The sequence below is a fragment of the Tripterygium wilfordii genome, chromosome 19 (genome assembly GCF_013401445.1).
Source record: "Tripterygium wilfordii isolate XIE 37 chromosome 19, ASM1340144v1, whole genome shotgun sequence".
NCBI classification, from domain to species: Eukaryota; Viridiplantae; Streptophyta; class Magnoliopsida; order Celastrales; family Celastraceae; genus Tripterygium; species Tripterygium wilfordii.
Genome location: NC_052250.1, coordinates 10,114,660 through 10,134,151, shown reverse-complemented (window position 1 = coordinate 10,134,151; position 19,492 = coordinate 10,114,660).

The following is a 19,492-nucleotide window of genomic DNA, read 5'->3' as shown; positions in this document are numbered from 1 at the left end:
TTTCAATTGGTGAGAACAATTTTCGGGTTCTCCTATTGTTCATCTTTCAAGACACCAATCGGACCACTCTATGCTTTTGGTTAGGTTTGAGAGAACTAATAGAGTTAATCATTCTAATTTGTTCAGATTTCAGGCAGCATGGTTGACTCATCCGGCCATATGCCAAGTGGTTCAAGAAGGTTGGTGTCATGATAGTTCTTTCATGGAGAATTCTTTGCATGTGGCTGGTATGTTACAAGAATGGAATAGGAACTCTTTTGGTTGTATTTTTAGGAGGAAGAAAAGATTATGGACTCGGATTGAAAGGATCCAAAGGCGGCAAACTAGTAGATTTTCAGGGCGTCTGCATCGACTAGAGGTGAAACTTCGAAGGGAGTTTGATGTTGTTCTGCACCAAGAGGAGTTATTATGGTATCAAAAATCTAGAGAGGATTGGATTCTGTGTGGAGATAGAAACACAAAGTTCTATCATGCTTCTACTTTAATTAAACGTAGTAGGAACCGTGTTGAGGCCTTGAAGCGTGAGGTGGATAATACTTGGGTTTCTGATCCGAGTGTGGTTCAAAGAATGGTGGCTGATTATTTTCAAGCATTTTTTCAAGAAAATGGTAGTGGCGACGTGTCACTGGCGTTACGTGGGAGCTTCCATATCTTAAATGCAACTCAAGATATGTTTATAAATGGGGAATTCTCATGTGATGAAATTAAACAAGCTTTGTTCGATATGGCTCCCTTCAAAGCTCCTGGCTCGGATGGCTTTCATGCAGGATTTTATCAGAGGATGTGGCCTACTATTGGTGATAGTTTGTGTAAGTTTGTTATGCATTTTTTTGAGACTGGTTGTCTGCCTCTAGGTATTAATGATACATTGTTGGTGCTTATTCCAAAGGTTAGTGCGCCAGAATTTGTTACCCAGTTTTGGCCAATTAGTTTGTGTAATGTGGGGTATAAGATGATTACGAAAGCGATGACCAATCGTCTGAAAAAAATTCTTCCTCATATTGTTACTCCTAATCAAAGCAGTTTTCTTCTTGGGAGACAGATAACATATAATATTATTGTTTATCAGGAAGTTCTCCATTCAATGGGAAAAAAGTCCTCTGGTAAGGGGTTTATGGCTCTGAAGATTGATCTTGACAAGGCCTATGACCATTTGTCATGGGATTTTATCCAAGATACTTTGATGGAGGTGGGTCTCTTTGAGGCTTGGGTTCGGAACATAATAAGCTGCGTCACCTCTTCTCGGATGTCGATTGCTTGGAATGGTTAGCTGATGGATTGGTTTCATCTGAGTCGACATGTTCGTCAGGGTGATGCTATCTCTCCCTATTTATTTGTGTTGTGTGTTGAGAGGTTGGGCCATCTTATTAATAAGGCAATTTTAGTGGGAGATTGAAAAGCGATTAAACTTGCTACCCATGGTTCTGCTTTATCTCATCTGTTCTTTGCGGATGATATGGTTTTATTTGCTGAGGCAATTATTGATCAGATGAAAGCTATTTTAAATTGTCTTGAGTGTTTTTGTGCAAGCTTAGGACAACGAGTAAGCTTTCAGAAGTCTATCATGTTTGTTTCTCAGAATGTTGATAGAGGTTTGGCCCTTGAATTATCTCGTATGTTTGGGATTCCTTTAACGGATAATTTGGGTCGATACCTTGGTAGTCCTTCAACCCATGGCCATGTGAGTACTCGTGACTATCAGTTTGTGGTAGACCATGTCTCGTCTAGATTGGAGGGGTGGAAGACTAAGTACCTTTCGCTAGCCGATCGTATTACTTTAGCGAAATCCGTTTTGACGGTTATTCCGATGTATGTTATGCAAACTGCTTTATTTCCAAAAGAGTTGTGTTTACATATTGAGAAGGAAGTTCATCATTTTTTATGGGGGGCAATGAGGAGAAACGGCAAGTCCATCTCATGAAATAGTAGCAGATTACTAAACCAATTGAGGCTGGGGGTTGGGAATTAGGAGAATGCAACAAATGAATCAAGCTTTTTTGGCAAAGGTAGGGTGGCGTGTGATAGGTATGATAATACCTATTTTTTTTGGTAGAAATATCCCCTCTTAAGCTTTCTTTTGATAAATAATGAGTGTATTTATGTGTTGATTTGTATTTTGATAGGTTGATTGCGGTTTGGATGAAAAGCGACGGAAAAAGGGTTGAATTGAAGAAAATGTCCACCGACCTTCGTGTGTTCAAATAGTCATAACTTTCTGTCACGTTATTGGCATTGAGCGCAACAAAAGGCATTGGAAACTAGACATCTCAAGCTTTCCGTAGAATCTAAAATCATGCAAATCGGAGGTCATATGGAGAAGTTATGGTCATTTGAATCATGTGTCTAGGGGTAACGAGCCTAGGCGCGCGCCTAGGCGCACAAATAGTGCACGCCCAGGATCACTCCTGCACGGCCAGTCCAGAGAGTTGGACTTGAATTTTAAGTTGTGCACGCCTAGGATCACGCCTAGGCGTGCGCCTAGGCGTGTGCCTAGGCGTGGTGTGCCTAGGCGTGAAAACAACGCGCCTAGGCGTGAAAAGCAATTTTCTGGGGTGTTTTAAGTCGCGATTTGTCCGAGCTGCGGGAGTTTTTAGACCTAGAACTGATTTTCTGGGGAGCGAAACCAGAGGGGGAAGGCGATTCTTGGAGCTAGGAGGAGAGATTCTTCAGCTCAACTTGAATCTACTCAACTAATTGGGTTTATTCATGATTTTCTCATCTCTCCTTTTGTGTTTTTCTCTCATTATATGTAACTAAATCACTTGTGCCAAGGCTAGGATGAAGCCTTGGGTTTGATGACTTTGTTTATGACTTGATTTACATATATATGAGTTGATTTGGGTATAAATCTTGTGTTTCTATGTTTGATTGCAATTTCTTCATGCTTGTGGTGTTTGGCCAACACTTTAGGTTTTTGGATGAAATTGTTTGGAGAATTTGCTTAGACAATAATATGTCAAGTAGATTATGCTTCTTGAAACACTTGATTATGAATATGTCTCTCTTTAATTAGGTGACAATTTGTATGAATCCTAATCTCCATAGAACTTCATGAATTCCTATGCATGTTTAGACCAATAGGATGGCTAGAATGTATTTAGGAATATCCGACCTAGACCAATAAGATGGCTAGTAATCGATTGTAGGGAGATTTGGCTTAAGTGCGATAAAACCGACTTAGGTACGGATTCGTTATGCCCGAATTAGCAAATATGTGTGTGAATTTGTGTCATTGCAAGTCATTTCCCAAGGGGGATTCCAAAGCCTTGGTGTTCAACTCATTTGCATTAGTTGCATCCCTATTCTAAGAAAATACCAAAAATACTTTGCTCTTTACTTGTCGTAGTTTAATTACCAACCCAAACAATCTTGAGTTGATCTTTACTTTGTTTGCATTGTACATACATACATACAAGTATACATTTGGATTAGACATAACTCTATCCCTGTGGATTCGACCCTTGCTTATCATTGTGCTGTAGTCGCCGACTAGTACACTTGCTAGTAAGGTTAATTTAGACCCAACAAGTTTATGGCGTCGTTGCCGGGGATGGTAGCTTACGTTTGATCCATTTTTATTATTTATCCATAATTTTTTTTTCTTTTCCTTTGTTTGTACATAATACTTGTACATAATATTTGTTAACTAATTTTGCTTTTGTTGGCATATGCTTCGAGATGGGATATCCTCCACCATGTGCTTATCAGGGAGCAGGTTTTTATGGTTCGAGCTTATATTTGCAAGGATATAATGCAAGGACAACTCCTCCAAACCATGCCCCATATCCACCATGCAACTCCTTCTCCAACACTTATAACTCTGGAAGGTGTGAACGACCTCAATTCCTATGGAACAACTACCAGCATCAATTTGTTCCTACATAAGCAGCACCACCACCATTGCTTGAGCAAGCACAAGACTCATCTCTACAAGACATACTAAATGCATTGGTTACGAGTACCCAAAAGTTGCAAGCAAATACTCAAGCTTGTAGAGAGGAGATGTGTCAATGGGCTTCACCACCACCGCTTGAGCAAAGACATGAGTCATCTTTGGATGACATAATTGATTCCTTAAATGCAAGTACCCAAACTTTAGAAGAGGCAACACATAGGATGGTATCAAGCAAGAATCAGCTTTACCAACCTATGATGAAAACAAGTGAGGGGGAATATATATGTGAGACAACTCAAGCAGTTACATTAAGCAGTGGCAAAGAGTTGGAGCTTAGAGGAAAAGTTGAGTATAATTATGTGGATGAAGAGGAGTATGAGATAATGCTTCTCACTTCACTTTCGGAGATGGATCCACCAATGAAGGAGGGCATGGATTTAGAAGAATCAAAAAATTCTCCTTCAGCTGCAGAATGTGAGATAGTTTCAATCGAACAAGAAATTAGTGGACCTACATGGGTTGAGCAAGATATAGAAGAGAAAGCTCTTGTCGATTCTAAAAAATATTTGAAAGCTGAAGATTTGGAGAACAAGTATGATGATAAGGTGGAGGAAGAATGTGATAACTTTGTAGAGAGGCATGAGGATAACACACTCCACAATCAGGTGCTATCACCATTAAAAGCACTATTCATTGACTTTATTGGAGTTGAGGAGCCTAATGTAAATCTCAGTGCTTCCATAATGCAAATCCTGGAGGAAATTTTGTCAACAAAGAAAAAATGGAAGCTTCAACAAAGCATGGAGAGCTACATTGCAAGATCATTGAAGAAGCTTCCCCTCTACTCAAAATATCTCTTCCATTGGCATGGAAAACTACAATTTCAACCAAGAGGGCCAAAGGAATTTAGAGATAGAATCCTTTTGATGGGCACATCAAAGAAGGATGTTTGTGCCCTATTTATTGAGCCACTGCAAAGTGGTGGATCTCGTCTAGCTGAAGACAAGAGGAGGGTGCATATAGACATTGAAGAATTGTGGCCAGGCCAGCACCCCAATCCACTCGATGCATGACTCCAACCCCAGGTTGTATTGTTTCAACTTGTCCTCTTTTTAGTGCATTATTACATTGTTATGTTTTGCATTGAGGACAATGCATTCTTTAAAGTGTGGGGTGGTGGACTGCATATGGATTATCTGGTGCAAAATTTCACATGATTTTTGTAGTAGCTGAATTTAAAAAAAAAAAAAAAAATTCAGTGCTTGAATCTTGCATATTTATGGGAATTTTCTGTTGAATTGAGTGCTATATTGAAATGCAGCTAATCTTGGTTTGTGGAACCCATCATATCCTTCTATATGCTTGACGTCTACTCTATTGCACAATCACTGTAATTCACCTGCACGAGAATGTGTGCTTGTGGGGTATGACTTGGGTGAATAGATGTTGGATGTGGACTTTCTCTAAGATGATCTAGAACACCGTGTTAGTTATATTCTTGGCACTAGTTAATTACATGCATGTTACAAAAAAATAAAAAAAAAATAAATTTGATGATGATTAAAAGCATGTTCCGCTCTTGTGATCTTGCTGAGTAACCGGGGCTCTTGTCTAACCAACTCGAGTTTCGCGTAAAAAGGTAAGACAATCTTGATGAACATACTAGGCTAGCTTAACTTCGAAGCCTTTTCAACTCGAGTGATTGATCCGAGGTGTGCTTTATCACATAATGCCCTAAACCAACTGGTTGGGAGTCATTGGTTGAGAACTCGTTACATGGGTTGACTAGAAAGCTTAAAGGAGTGAGCATTGCACGGGCCTAGTAAGATGAAAATAAAAAAAAAAAAGAGAAGAAGAAGAAGAAGAGAAGTATGTATATAAATAAAAGTGCCTTGGTATTACTACTTGACTGTTCTTGGAATTCTTGGAATGTGACTATGTTTGGCGCCTATGAACTCTTGGAAGCCAAATAATTATACATTTCTTCTTTGCACGCACTTAATGTAGACGAAGTGATTGAGTAGACGGATAATCTTCATTGAGTATATGTTTGGATGAAGTGTGGGGTCTTCACATCTTTTTGATTGCATGGCATTGATGTATATTGTTTCGATTCTAGTGATTTCCCTCCCATATGTTTGATTTGAGTTATCTTGAAACGTTTGTGGGTGTTGTTCTTGTAAGCCCTCAGGAGACAAAACTCCTCCACTAGGGACACCTAGGGGTTTAACGGCTTGTTGCATATGCTAAATGCAATCGCGATTCCTGCGTTAGTGAGTTAGGATGTTAGTTGGTAGATGTACTTTGTTTAGTTTTACTTGAGGACAAGTAAGGTTTAAGTGTGGGGTGTTTGATAGGTATGATAATACCTATTATTTTTGGTAGAAATATCCCCTCTTAAGCTTTCTTTTGATAAATAATGAGTGTATTTATGTGTTGATTTGTATTTTGATAGGTTGATTGCGGTTTGGATGAAAAGCGACGGAAAAAGGGCTGAATTGAAGAAAATGTCCACCGACCTTCGTGTGTTCAAATAGTCATACCTTTCTGTCACGTTATTGTAATTGAGCGCAACAAAAGGCATTGGAAACTAGACATCTCAAGCTTTCCGTAGAATCTAAAATCATGCAAATCGGAGGTCATATGGAGAAGTTATGGTCATTTGAATCATGTGCCTAGGGGTAACGCGCCTAGGCGCACAAATAGTGCACGCCCAGGATCACTCCTGCACGCCCAGTCCAGAGAGTTGGACTTGAATTTTAAGTTGTGCACGCCTAGGATCACGCCTAGGCGTGCGCCTAGGCGTGAAAACAACGCGCCTAGGCGTGAAAAGCAATTTTCTGGGGTGTTTTAAGTCGCGATTTGTCCGAGCTGCGGGAGTTTTTAGACCTAGAACTGATTTTCTGGGGAGCGAAACCAGAGGGGGAAGGCGATTCTTGGAGCTAGGAGGAGATATTCTTCAGCTCAACTTGAATCTACTCAACTAATTGGGTTTATTCATGATTTTCTCATCTCTCCTTTTGTGTTTTTCTCTCATTATGTGTAACTAAATCACTTGTGCCAAGGCTAGGATGAAGCCTTGGGTTTGATGACTTTGTTTATGACTTGATTTACATATATATGAGTTGATTTGGGTATAAATCTTGTGTTTCTATGTTTGATTGCAATTTCTTCATGCTTGTGGTGTTTGGCCAACACTTTAGGTTTTTGGATGAAATTGTTTGGAGAATTTGCTTAGACAATAATATGTCAAGTAGATTATGCTTCTTGAAACACTTGATTATGAATATGTCTCTCTTTAATTAGGTGACAATTTGTATGAATCCTAATCTCCATAGAACTTCATGAATTCCTATGCATGTTTAGACCAATAGGATGGCTAGAATGTATTTAGGAATATCCGACCTAGACCAATAAGATGGCTAGTAATCGATTGTAGGGAGATTTGGCTTAAGTGCGATAAAACCGACTTAGGTACGGATTCGTTATGCCCGAATTAGCAAATATGTGTGTGAATTTGTGTCATTGCAAGTCATTTCCCAAGGGGGATTCCAAAGCCTTGGTGTTCAACTCATTTGCATTAGTTGCATCCCTATTCTAAGAAAATACCAAAAATACTTTGCTCTTTACTTGTCTTAGTTTAATTACCAACCCAAACAATCTTGAGTTGATCTTTACTTTGTTTGCATTGTACATACATACATACAAGTATACATTTGGATTAGACATAACTCCATCCCTGTGGATTCGACCCTTGCTTATCATTGTGCTGTAGTCGCCGACTAGTACACTTGCTAGTAAGGTTAATTTAGACCCAACAGCGTGTGGGCTTAGGTTGTTTCTAGTAAGTACATGAAGCGAGGTGTTTGTGTTTCCAAGTTTGAGGTGAAACAAAGGTCTTCAAACTTGTGGCATGGGTTAGTTTCTACAACTCCTATCTTAAATCAAGGAATGAAGAAGCTCGTTCGAAATGGGAAGCAAACTCTATTTTGGTTAGACATTTGGCTTGGAGACTCTCCGTTAATTGACCTATGTGTACAAGAGATTGGCCTGATGGACATGTATAGGACTATGGAGAGTTATTGGACAAGTAGCGATGGTTGGAGGTGGGAAGAGCTGGACGAGTTGATCCCTCAGTCAATCAAACTCCAATTAGCAGCATTTATTTTAACGATGGATGATGCGTGCTTGGATAAGAATTTTTGAAGTTTGTCTAGAAGTGGGTACTTCTCGGTGTCTAGTGCCTAATATGCGGCTATTGGGTGTAGAACTCAACCATTTAATGGTGCTTGGAGATTAATTTGGAGAGTTGAAGTTCCGTAATGTATGCGTGTTTTCCGTTGGCAAGTAAATTCACAGCGAATTATGTGTAATAAGGAGAGGTTTAGAAGATCTTTTACGAGTAATCCCCATTGCTCGTATTGGTCCGGGCTCGATTGAAGATGTTAATCATGTCCTTAGACATTGTCCGTTGGCTGCTTGTGTGTGGGAAAAGTTGCTTCCTAGTTGTGAGATTCATATTCAAAAGGAGATGCGTACTCAAGCATGGATAGTCCATAATTTGAGTGGGAAGCTTATTTGTGATGACTCAAATAGTTGGGCTGCTCTTTTTGCTATTCAGTGCAATGGATATGGATGTGGAGAAATGAGAGGATTTTTCGTGGTAGATGTCCTCCGCTGGCAGTTAAACTTGAGCGAGTTAAGAGGTATCATGAAGAGGATTTGAGGTCCTTTAGTTTTCATTCTCAAGTGCATGGTAGTAGGGGGTATAAAAAATTGAAGCTTATGGGATAGAGTCCTCCACCTACTAATTGGGTTACTTTGAATACAGATGGTTGCTGCAAAGGGCGGACTGGGCAGGCTGGAGGGGGAGGTTTGATTAGAGATTTTAGGGGAAGGTGGCAAGTGGGCTATATGATAAATATTAGGATTTGTGGTGTTGCTGCTACTGAACTTTGGGCAATGCTCTAAGGTTTGAAAATTGCTTGGGAGGAAGGTTTTCAACGTGTTGTCCTTGAGACGGACTCTCTTCTTCTTGCCTTGTGGTTGCATGGTGCGATAGCTCCTAATCTCGGTGTATCGAATATGATTGATGAGTGTTATTTCCTCTTGCATAAGAATTGGGAGGTTCAAGTTTGCCACATATATAGAGAGCGGAATCATTGTGTGGATTTTTTAGTGACCAGGGCTCTTGATTATGATCGAGGAGTTCGTGTTATTCGGGTTCCTCCTAGCGATATGGTGGAGTTGATCAGGGATGATATCATTAGGGTCTCTTGGCCTAGATGGGTCTTGAGAGTAGTTTAGTAGTTTTGTGTTTGTTTTTTGTGGGTCTTCCCCCTCCTAGGCATCACAAAAAAAAACTTATGGCATAAATGGATTATTGGGAAAGTGTCACTTATCAACTTATGATAGATTTCATGAATGAAATTAGATAAGGTCTATAATTCAAATAAAGAAAACCAACTTATGATTTGCTTAATTGAAATGACCTACATTCAATTTCGAATTTACACATTCATAATCCATACTCATACACATGATCCAAATAATGAATGCAAGATTCATATTCTAACAAAGATCCGACCAATCGATCGGAAATCCCATCCGATCTATTGAAAATGGTTTTGGGCAGTTTTTTATTCCAGGAAATCATCTCATCATTCATCAATATTTAAGCATCAAAATCAGAGAAATCAAAACCAGACTTCAAAACCAATAATCGATCGTCAGAAATCAAAACCAGACATCATCAATCACATATCAATATGATGAATATCAAAACCCAATATTAACATGGTGAGTCAAACAAGGATCCTAGCCAACAAAATCAAAACTATATATTCTTTCAACAAGGAGAAATGAGTGCAAAGAATCTATATTATTACCTTTGGAGAACAAAATTCAAGAGATGAAAAGATGAGCTAAACCCTCCTTTCTTCTTTTTTCCTTCTTCTTCTCTCTTCTTTCTCTCTTTTTTGTCTCTTTTCCTTCTTCTTCTTCCTCCCTTTTTTCTCTTTTTTTTCTCTTTTTTTTTCTTCTCTCCTTCTTCTTTCCTTCCTTTCTATCTTTTTCTCTTTTTCCTCCCTTTTTTCCTTCTCTTGTGCGGCGGCTCCCTCTTTCTCTCCCAAAAGACCTTTTTTTCTTCCACCAAAAAGCCTCCCCTTTTACACAAAAAGCCCCCTCCTCAAAACCCTATTCATCTCCCTTTTAAACAAAACCAAAACCCTACCTATTTTGTCTTTTTCTTACCTTTTAATTCACACCACACATCTCACATTTTTTATTTCTTTTTCATATTATTTTTATTCTTTTATTTCTTAGATATTTTATAGGGTTTTGACTTTCGAATTTTTTGACTTGGGTAGATATTAGGTCAAGGTTTGGGCTTGTTTGGGTGAAAATGCCTTGAATATTTGTAAATTTACGGGCTCATGGATTTTAAACAAAGAAGAGTTTTTGGGTTTGGATTTATATTTTTATTTGTGTTCTTTTCATTTTATTTTCTTTTTTTTTTGGTCCAGACAAAAACCGGTTCCTACAGGCCCAACTGGCCCTCACGGCTTCATCTTTCCAGGAGGTCATCCATCCCAATATTACTCTCGAGAAGCGCGTTTAACTACGAAGTTTTTATGAGATTTGGTGTCACCACTTCAAGGAAAACCGGTTGTTACTAGTGTTAGAGTTTAGCATATTATATTCTACACTTACCCTCAAGCATTATCCGATGTGGGATAATGGGCATGCCTCCTATGCCACATGTTGTACCCACCTCAAGAGCCGTACACACGTGTCGACACATAGAGCCCACATTCCACCCCTTTTAACAGGCTCACATCCCCCATGAGTACCACACCGAACCAACCCATCTGCTCTGATACCAACTGTAACAGTCCGCTCCCTCAAGTCCAATAACACTTTATCCGTTTTGGGCCCAACTGGCCCTCACGGCTTTGTTTTCCCAGGAGGTCACCCATCTCAATATTGCTCTCGTAGAATCACGTTAAACCGGTTGTTACTAGTGTTAGAGTTTGGCATATTATAATCTACACTTACCCTCAAGCATTATCCGATGTGGGATAATGGGCATGCCTCCTATGCCACATGTTGTACCCACCTCAAGAGCTGTACACACATAGAGCCCACATTCCACCCCTTTTAACAGGCTCACATCCCCCATGAGTACCACACCGAACCAACCCATCTGCTCCGATACCAACTGTAACAGTCCGCTCCCTCAAGTCCAATAACACTTTATCCGTTTTGGGCCCAACTGGCCCTCACGGCTTTGTCTTCCCAGGAGGTCACCCATCTCAATATTGCTCTCGTAGAATCACGTTTAACTATGAAGTTTTTATGAGATTTGGTGCCACCACTCCAAGGAAAATCGGTTGTTACTAGTTTGAGAGTTTGGTCTATTATATTCTGCACTTTCCCTCAAGCATTGTCTGATGTAGGATAGTGGACATGCCTCCTATGCTACACGCTGTACCCCCCTCAGGAGCCATACACATGTGCCGACGTAGAGAGCCCACAAGACAAGTCTCAATCATTCTTTAACCTCGAGAAATACATGGGCATCACATAATAGAAATCTGGACCAGTATTTCTTGTTAAGTTAAACCCACCATTAATTTTACAAATATGAGATCATCAATGAGTCATCACATAATAGAAATCTAGCCTCATTGACTTTCCCAGCTCACATCATCATATGGATAAGAGGCATAGAGCAAGACACGAAATTAGGCTTTATCCGATGGACTCCATGGCCAATATTCCTAACGTAATGTCTTGATGCGAGTATTGTTGGAAAAGTTAAGGATGATATTGGTGGAAAATGGATTTACTAGAGATGAAGATTCGAGACATGTTACAATGTCGCTCTCCTTAAAGGTAAATTACAATGGATTTGAAGACACTAAAGGAGATAGGCAATCGAGTCAAACGTTGAAACTTTGGATGGCACGAATTTCAAACATTGGCATAAAAAGGATGCACTTATTGCTTGTAACTTTGAAAGTGGTGTACGTGTTGTCTACACCAAAGTTTGTTGATACTAACCGAGAATCTTTGCTAGCGGCTCGAAATAGACAAAAATGAGAGAATGATGATTTGATGTGTTGTGGACATATTCTCAATTCCATGTCCGATGATTTGATCGATTCATATCAACATCTTACTACCGGAAAAGAGATATGGGATGCAATAGAGCAAAAATACATCATTAAGAATGCTACAAGTAAGAAATTTATTGTCACTAAATTTTTTAATTATCAAATGATTGATGGTAGATCTATTGTTGAGCAATTTTATAAATCCAAAGGATTTTGCAACATTTAAAGCAAAATGATATGAATATGGATGAGAGAATCATAGTGACCTCTATTATAGACAAGCTTCCTCCTTCTTGGAAAAATGTTAAACATAACCTTAAACACAAGAAGGAAGATATTTCCCTCAAGGATTTGATTAATCATATCCAAATTAAGAAGGAATATAGGAAGCAAGAGGATGGCATTCAAAATTTGGATGAAAAGTCCAAGGTCCACTTAGCGGAAGAAGTAGTTCCATCCAAGCCCTCAAATGGAAACAAGAAGAGAATCAATCATCCTACCAAAGAGCAAGGTAAGAACAAGAAAAAGAAAGACGCCTGTTATTATTGCGGCAAGCCTGGGCATTTGAAGTGAGATTGTCGATCCAGTAAGAAGGATAAGGAGAGTGGAAAGGCTCCAAAGGACAATTTTGTTGCCATGATCTTTGAGACTAACATACTCGAAGATAATTCTTCTTGGTGGATTGATTCTAGGGGTACTAGACACGTTTGCAACAACAAAAGTTTATTCAAGAAACTCAAGCCTAATGAAAATAGAGCCTCCCTCTATATGGGAAACTCGGCTAGTATTTCTGTTCAAGGCAGGGAGTGGTGGAATTGGAATTCACATCTGGAAATTCCTCACTCTAAATGACGTGTTGTATGCACCTTAAGTTCAAAGGAACTTAATCTCTGGAAGTATGCTTAATAAGCATGGCTTTAAACTTGTATTCGTGGCTGATGATTTTGTACTATCTAAGGCTGGGATTTTTGTTGGAAAAGTTCACTTGTATGATGGGCTCTTTAAGCTGAATATTAAAAGTAAAAAATTTCATTTATATGGTTGAGTCTTCTGATTTATGGCATGATCGTTTATGACATATTAATTATAAGAAATTGTATAATATGTCAAAAGTGAAATTATTACCTCATATAAATGACAATGGGAACAAGTGCTCTACTTGCATGAGCACTAAGATTATTAGAAATGAATTAGAATTACTTGAATTAATACATGGTGATATAGGTGATTTGCAAGCTACTCCTACTATAGGTTGTAAAAAGTATTTTGTAACATTTATAGATGATAGTTATAGATTTTGCTATGTTTATCTTTTATGTTATAAAGATGAAGCTATGGATAAATTTAGGATGTTTAAAAATTAGGTGGAAAACCAATGTCGAACCAAGATTAAATGCCTAAGGACTGATAGGGGAGGAGAATACTATAATCCTTCATATTTTGAATCTCACAAGATTGTACATGAAAGGATAGCTCCGTATACACTACAACAAAATGGTGTAGCCGAGAGAAGGAATAGAACATTGATGGAAATGGTTAACTCCATGATGTCTATGTTTGGCCTATCAAATGGATATTGGGGTGAAGCCTTATTAACGGCTTGTCATATTATTAATAGGGTTCCTACAAAAAGAAAACCTATGACTCCATGTGAGGCATGGAAGCATAGAAAACCCAATCTCAATTATTTAAAGATATGGGGTTGTTGTGCTATAGTAAAGATACCCAAACCTAAAAGGAAAAAGTTAGGTGAAAGAGGAGTGGAATGTGTATTTCTTGGATATGCATAACATAGTATGGCATACATGTTCATGGTTATAGAATATAACGATTCAATAGCCATTAATACGGTGATTGAATCAAGGGATGCCATATTTGATGAATCAAGGTTTACATCTTCACCTAAACAGCCTGAGTTTAAGGAATCTTGCTTAAACAAAAAACTCCTAAGGAAGATTCAAATGAATATCGAAGGACTAAACGACCAAGAATACCAAAAACATATAGATCTGACTTCTATATGTTTATGGTGGAAGGAACTAATGAAGATATTACTGCACAGACTCCAATCTGTTTAAATATTGAGTCCAACCCCAATACCTTCAAGGAAGCTATGTCATTATTAGATGCAACTCTTTGGAAGGAAGCAATGAATGATGAAATGGACTCAATAACGGGCAACAATACTTGGATTCTGGAAAATCTCCCACCATGATCAAAACCAATTGGTTGTAAATGTGTATTGAAACGAAAAAAAAGACTGATGGTACTATTGCAAAGTACAAAGCTAGATTAGTCGCTAAAGGGTATAATAAAAAAGAAGGAATAGACTTCTTTGATACTTATGCTCCTGTGGCTTGAATGGCTTCAATAAGAACTTTGATAGACTTGGCTTCCATTTATAAATTGGAAATTCACCAGATAAATGTTAAAATAGAATTCCTGAATGGCAAATTGGAAAAAGAAATTTGTATGGAACAACTGGAAGGTTTTGTGATACCGAGCAAAGAAAATAAAGTATGTAAGTTGGTTAGGTCTCTATATGGTTTGAAACAAGCTCCTAAGCAATGTCATGAACGATTTAATGAAGTGATTTAGCAAATAGGTTTGTAGTTAATCAATCAGATAAATGTGTTCATAGTAGATTTTCTGGTGGTGAAGGAGTTATCATTTGTTTATATGTTGATGATATGCTTATATTTGGCACTAATCTAGAACAAGTAAAATCCACTAAAATGCTATTATCTAGTAAGTTTGATATGAAAGACATGGGTGAACCCAATGTCATTTTAAGAATCAAAATGATTAGAAATTATGATTGTATTATGGTTTGTCAAGCCCATTACATTGATAATATGCTTAAGAGGTTTAAACAATTTAATTGTTCACCAGTATCTACTCCTTTTGCATCAAGAATTAGATTGCTACCGAATACTGATATGGTTGTCTCTCAATTGGAATATGCGAGAGTAATTGGATGTCTTATGTATGCAATGACATGCATAAGACCAAATATAGCATTTGCAGTCAGAAAGCTTAGTCGGTATACAAACAATCCAGGATATATGCACTGGGATGCGACTAAAAGAGTCCTCAAGTATTTGAGAGGAACAATGGATTATTGTATGTGTTACAATGGGAATCCAAGGGTGTAACGTCCCAACCTGGAATGCGTTACTTTTAGTATCATCTTAATCAAACCACTAATTAATTCAATCATCAAACCACCAAAAATTTTGACAGCACCTTCTCGTATTATGGAAGATGTCACCCTGGAGTAAACGCGCAACAATATCACAAATATATTCACAATCTAGGTAGGGCCTCAGGTCATCTAACAATTCATATCACATATAAATTCTCAAGTCTAAGTAGGGCCTCAGGCTACCTAAAAAATCATATCATCAATAATTTCTCAAATCTAAGTAGGGCCTCAGGCCACCTAACAATCACATAGAAATTCTCCACACACAATAATATATATAATCAAACAACCAACACAAGGAGCAATCCTGCAAGCATAATCAATCGTCAGGACACGAAGTCCACAAACCCAATCCAGGAGTCCTGATCACACGTAGCACCCTCCCAACCATCCATCCAATCATCGAATTGAGGTGTCACACAACATGTCTCAACTAATAAAACAGATACGACAAAATACTAATAACATAATCAAATTCTAGAATCATCTAGTCCTATTACTTTCCAGGGGCCTATCCATGTCATGCACGCTCCTCCTGATCGACAACCCCGGTGTCGAAACTAGGCTCACCTGTGAGGAGGGAATAAGGAAAAGAAAAGGGTGAGCGAAAGGCCCAGTAGGGAATACTAAAGAATGAATGAATAATATAAGGCTGAACTATTAAGAAAAGCATAAATGCAATAATATGATAACTAACATCATGTACACCCCAAACACAAGTAGATAACAACACCATACGGGATCCTAACTTGGCCACCGATATTACTATACTCATCGGGACCCTGAACAGCCCAACGGTATCACCGCATGGTGCCTCCAGTACATGTGAAATTCTGACTCGGCCCACCGGCCTTCCCATACTCATAAGAACCCTGAACAGCCCATCGGCATTCCATATTTCACATCAATCAAACCTAGGAGATGTACGAGTCCATAACCGACATCTACCGTGTAACTACAATGCATCTCCAACATGGTTATGCAATGAAGTATACATACAACTACGTATATACTACTACATGATGCATGTTCAAGAATAATCCCCGCTCAATAAAAGAATGAACATGTAGGGTATGCAATATAACTCAAGTCATACAACAAAGTAATCACAATGGGGTTGTTCTCCCTTAGGGACAATTAAGGCGAGAATGAAAATCTTAGTGAACAATGAGAAAACGTAAACGTTCTTAATAGGAGGACATATTCAAGAAAATAGCAAAGGGGTGAAATTTCCCTACCTCGCATTCCAAAAATTAGCTATGTAAACCAATATTCAACCTTGAATTCTCCGGCCTCAATCAACCTATTATTCGGTAAGCCCATCCTCCAATCAATATACAAACGACTTTAATTTCACATATCTAACACAAATTAACCCAATAAATCAAGAAACCATTACCTTCTCTTACCCAAAACTTTTCAAGTTCTTGAACTTCACCTACTCAAGCTTGCTACTCCAATCAACAATAGAATCTAGAAATACAACCATAAACAAGTCTAAATCAACCTATTAGATCACTAATTTAACCTAATTTAAAGATTTTCCACCAAATCTATAAAACCCATCAAACCCTAGAATCCCAAATCACCTAATCTCTAGATACTAGCTTTTAGGTTTAAGAAAACTTACCAAGGTTGTAGAGACAAGTAGAAGGAAAGGATTCAAGCTTCCTTTACACCTCAAATGATGTAGGAACTCATGGATTTGAGTTTGGGTTCAAACCTTGAAAGATTAGAATAAAGAGAGAAATTTAGGAATATGTAATCTAGAGAGAGAATTCCTAATCCATCGTGAATCAACTTGAAAGAGAACAATCTTAACTTGGTTGATGATCTTAGATTGATGGAAGGGATGAAATTTGAGAGAAAATGGGGTTTAGGGTTTGTTTAGATCGGGTATTTGAGGAGAAATAGCGAAATGGGTGTTTATAAAACAATTCACGCGTGCAGATTTTAGGGAGGTTTCCGGAAACCCTGTATGGCCGTCTGGACACCTTTGCCTATTTTGGCAGATCTGCACCCATTTTTCTATGGCTGTCCAGACAGCTGCACCTGTAAACAAAATTTTCAGCTTTTAAACCACGTGTATACTCCCAACTCACTCGATATTTATTTCTAATGATTTTAAATGTATATATATACTCCAAACATGTTGGTCATACCTAATTTCTAAAAGAAAAGGAAGTTCGGGGTATTACAAAGGGTGCTTAAAGGTTTTACAGAGGCAAGCTAGATTACCAGTTATGAAGATCATTCATCTAAAAGTGGATGGGTCTTCACACTTGGTGGGAAGCTATTTCTTGGAGATCTAAGAAACAAACATGTATCCCCAAGAAACAAACATGTATAACAGATTCCAAAATGGCTTTGGAGTTTGTGGCATTGGCTGCAACGAGAAAAGAAGCGGAGTGGCTTAGGTCTCTTTTATTAGAGATTTCGTTATGGCCTAAGTATATATCTCATATTTCTATACACTATGACAACCTGGCAACTTTGGCTAGGTCATATAATAATTCTTATAACGGAAAATCAAGACATATTGGTCTAAGGCATAGTTATGTGCAATAGTTGATACTAGATGGAGTTATCACTGTGGATTTTGTAATATCATGTCAAAATTTGGCTGATCCCTTTACAAAAGGTCTCCCAAGAGAATTAGTCCACAAGACTTCTGAAGGGATGGGTTTAAAGTTAATGTCTAAGATTCATCAATGATGGAACCTAAACTCATTTCATAAAAACTTCATGTCTATGAATTTCAATGATAACAAGTACATCATAAGTATGAAGGCAAACACCAATCATATTAAGATCCCAAGGTTAAGGTATTTGGTACCCATAAAAGAAAAGGAAGGGTGAGATTATGCTCTTAATGAATACATGGACTACTTTTCAAGTATTTTAAAACGGAGATACTATTTGATTCACCTATATGAATGCAGGAGTGAGGCCGCTTCCAAGAATTTCAAGACTTTAAATTTTAAGCATTCATGAAAGGATACAAGCCATATGGCCATAATGGTGTCTAGTAGTATATTAAAAAGTTTGGAAGATTTGAAGAAGTTTGCATAGATTTGGTCCGGTTATCAAAATGAGATACTAGTTCCAGGCAGTGTCCATTATGTATCTCTAGTTAACTTTGATCGAATTCTACTAAGTGAAGGTTTTAAATAGCGAGATACCTTCATTTATGCAAATGACTATCAAAAAAACGAAGATGTTGGATATTTTCAAAAAATATTATTTTACTATTTTATTATTTTGAAAATGGTGGGGGAATGCTGGATATTTTCATAGCTTTCAATTCAATCGCATTTTTACAATGTCTTCTTCCTGGTGTACTTGCGCCCTCTGGAGGTCAATTTCTTTCTTGTGTTTGCACCCCTTTTTGGTCCTTTTTGGGACTTTGTTCCTACACACATCATTTGATCTCATTTGTTTGCAACACTCAAATTCCACTGCAAACAAATTGGCACACATGGTGAGACAAATTGGTGTAAGAAGCAAGAGATGCCTCCGAAAACAAGCACACCAAAGCTGTGGTTACTACCAAGGAACATGAGAATAGTCGATACAACAATATGCAAGTACTTAATATTGGAGTAATACACTACCTCCTCAATGACACAACCAATGATGTGGTTGAATAGGTACGTACCCATAATTTGCACAATGTTGATAGAATAATGCGTAACAATGTTGTGCATTTCGATAGATTAGCCAAGCATTTGAATACATTAAATGAAGGAGTGGCTAAATTAGTGAATGTGTTTGATAAAGTTGCCCATAATATACCTTTGGGGGGTATGGGTTACCAAAACAAAAGTTTAGATTCTCCTATAGGTCCTATCCCACCTAATGTATTAGGTCCTACATTTGAATATGGTTAGACCAGTAACCAGGTCATTGTTAGCCAAAATACGACTACTGTAGGTCAAAACGTGATAGACCCCATTGTTAGGAGTGGCTAAATAGCAACTGACCAAAACGGAAGTAATCAAACAGGGGTTGGCCAAAACCTGATTGACCAAAATATAGGTGGTCAAGGCCTTATGAGTCAACCTGGTCAAGTTGGAGCTAGCCATATTGGGACTAATCGAACTGGAGTTGGTCAAATTAGGGATGGACAGATAGCTAACCAAATTGGAGATGGTCAAATTATGAATGGTCTAGTCGTTAGGAATAACAGTGGCCAAAACTATGGTCAAAACAATTATGGCCAAGGACTCGGTTAGAACAATCATGGCCAAGATTTTGTCCAAAACCATTTCGGCC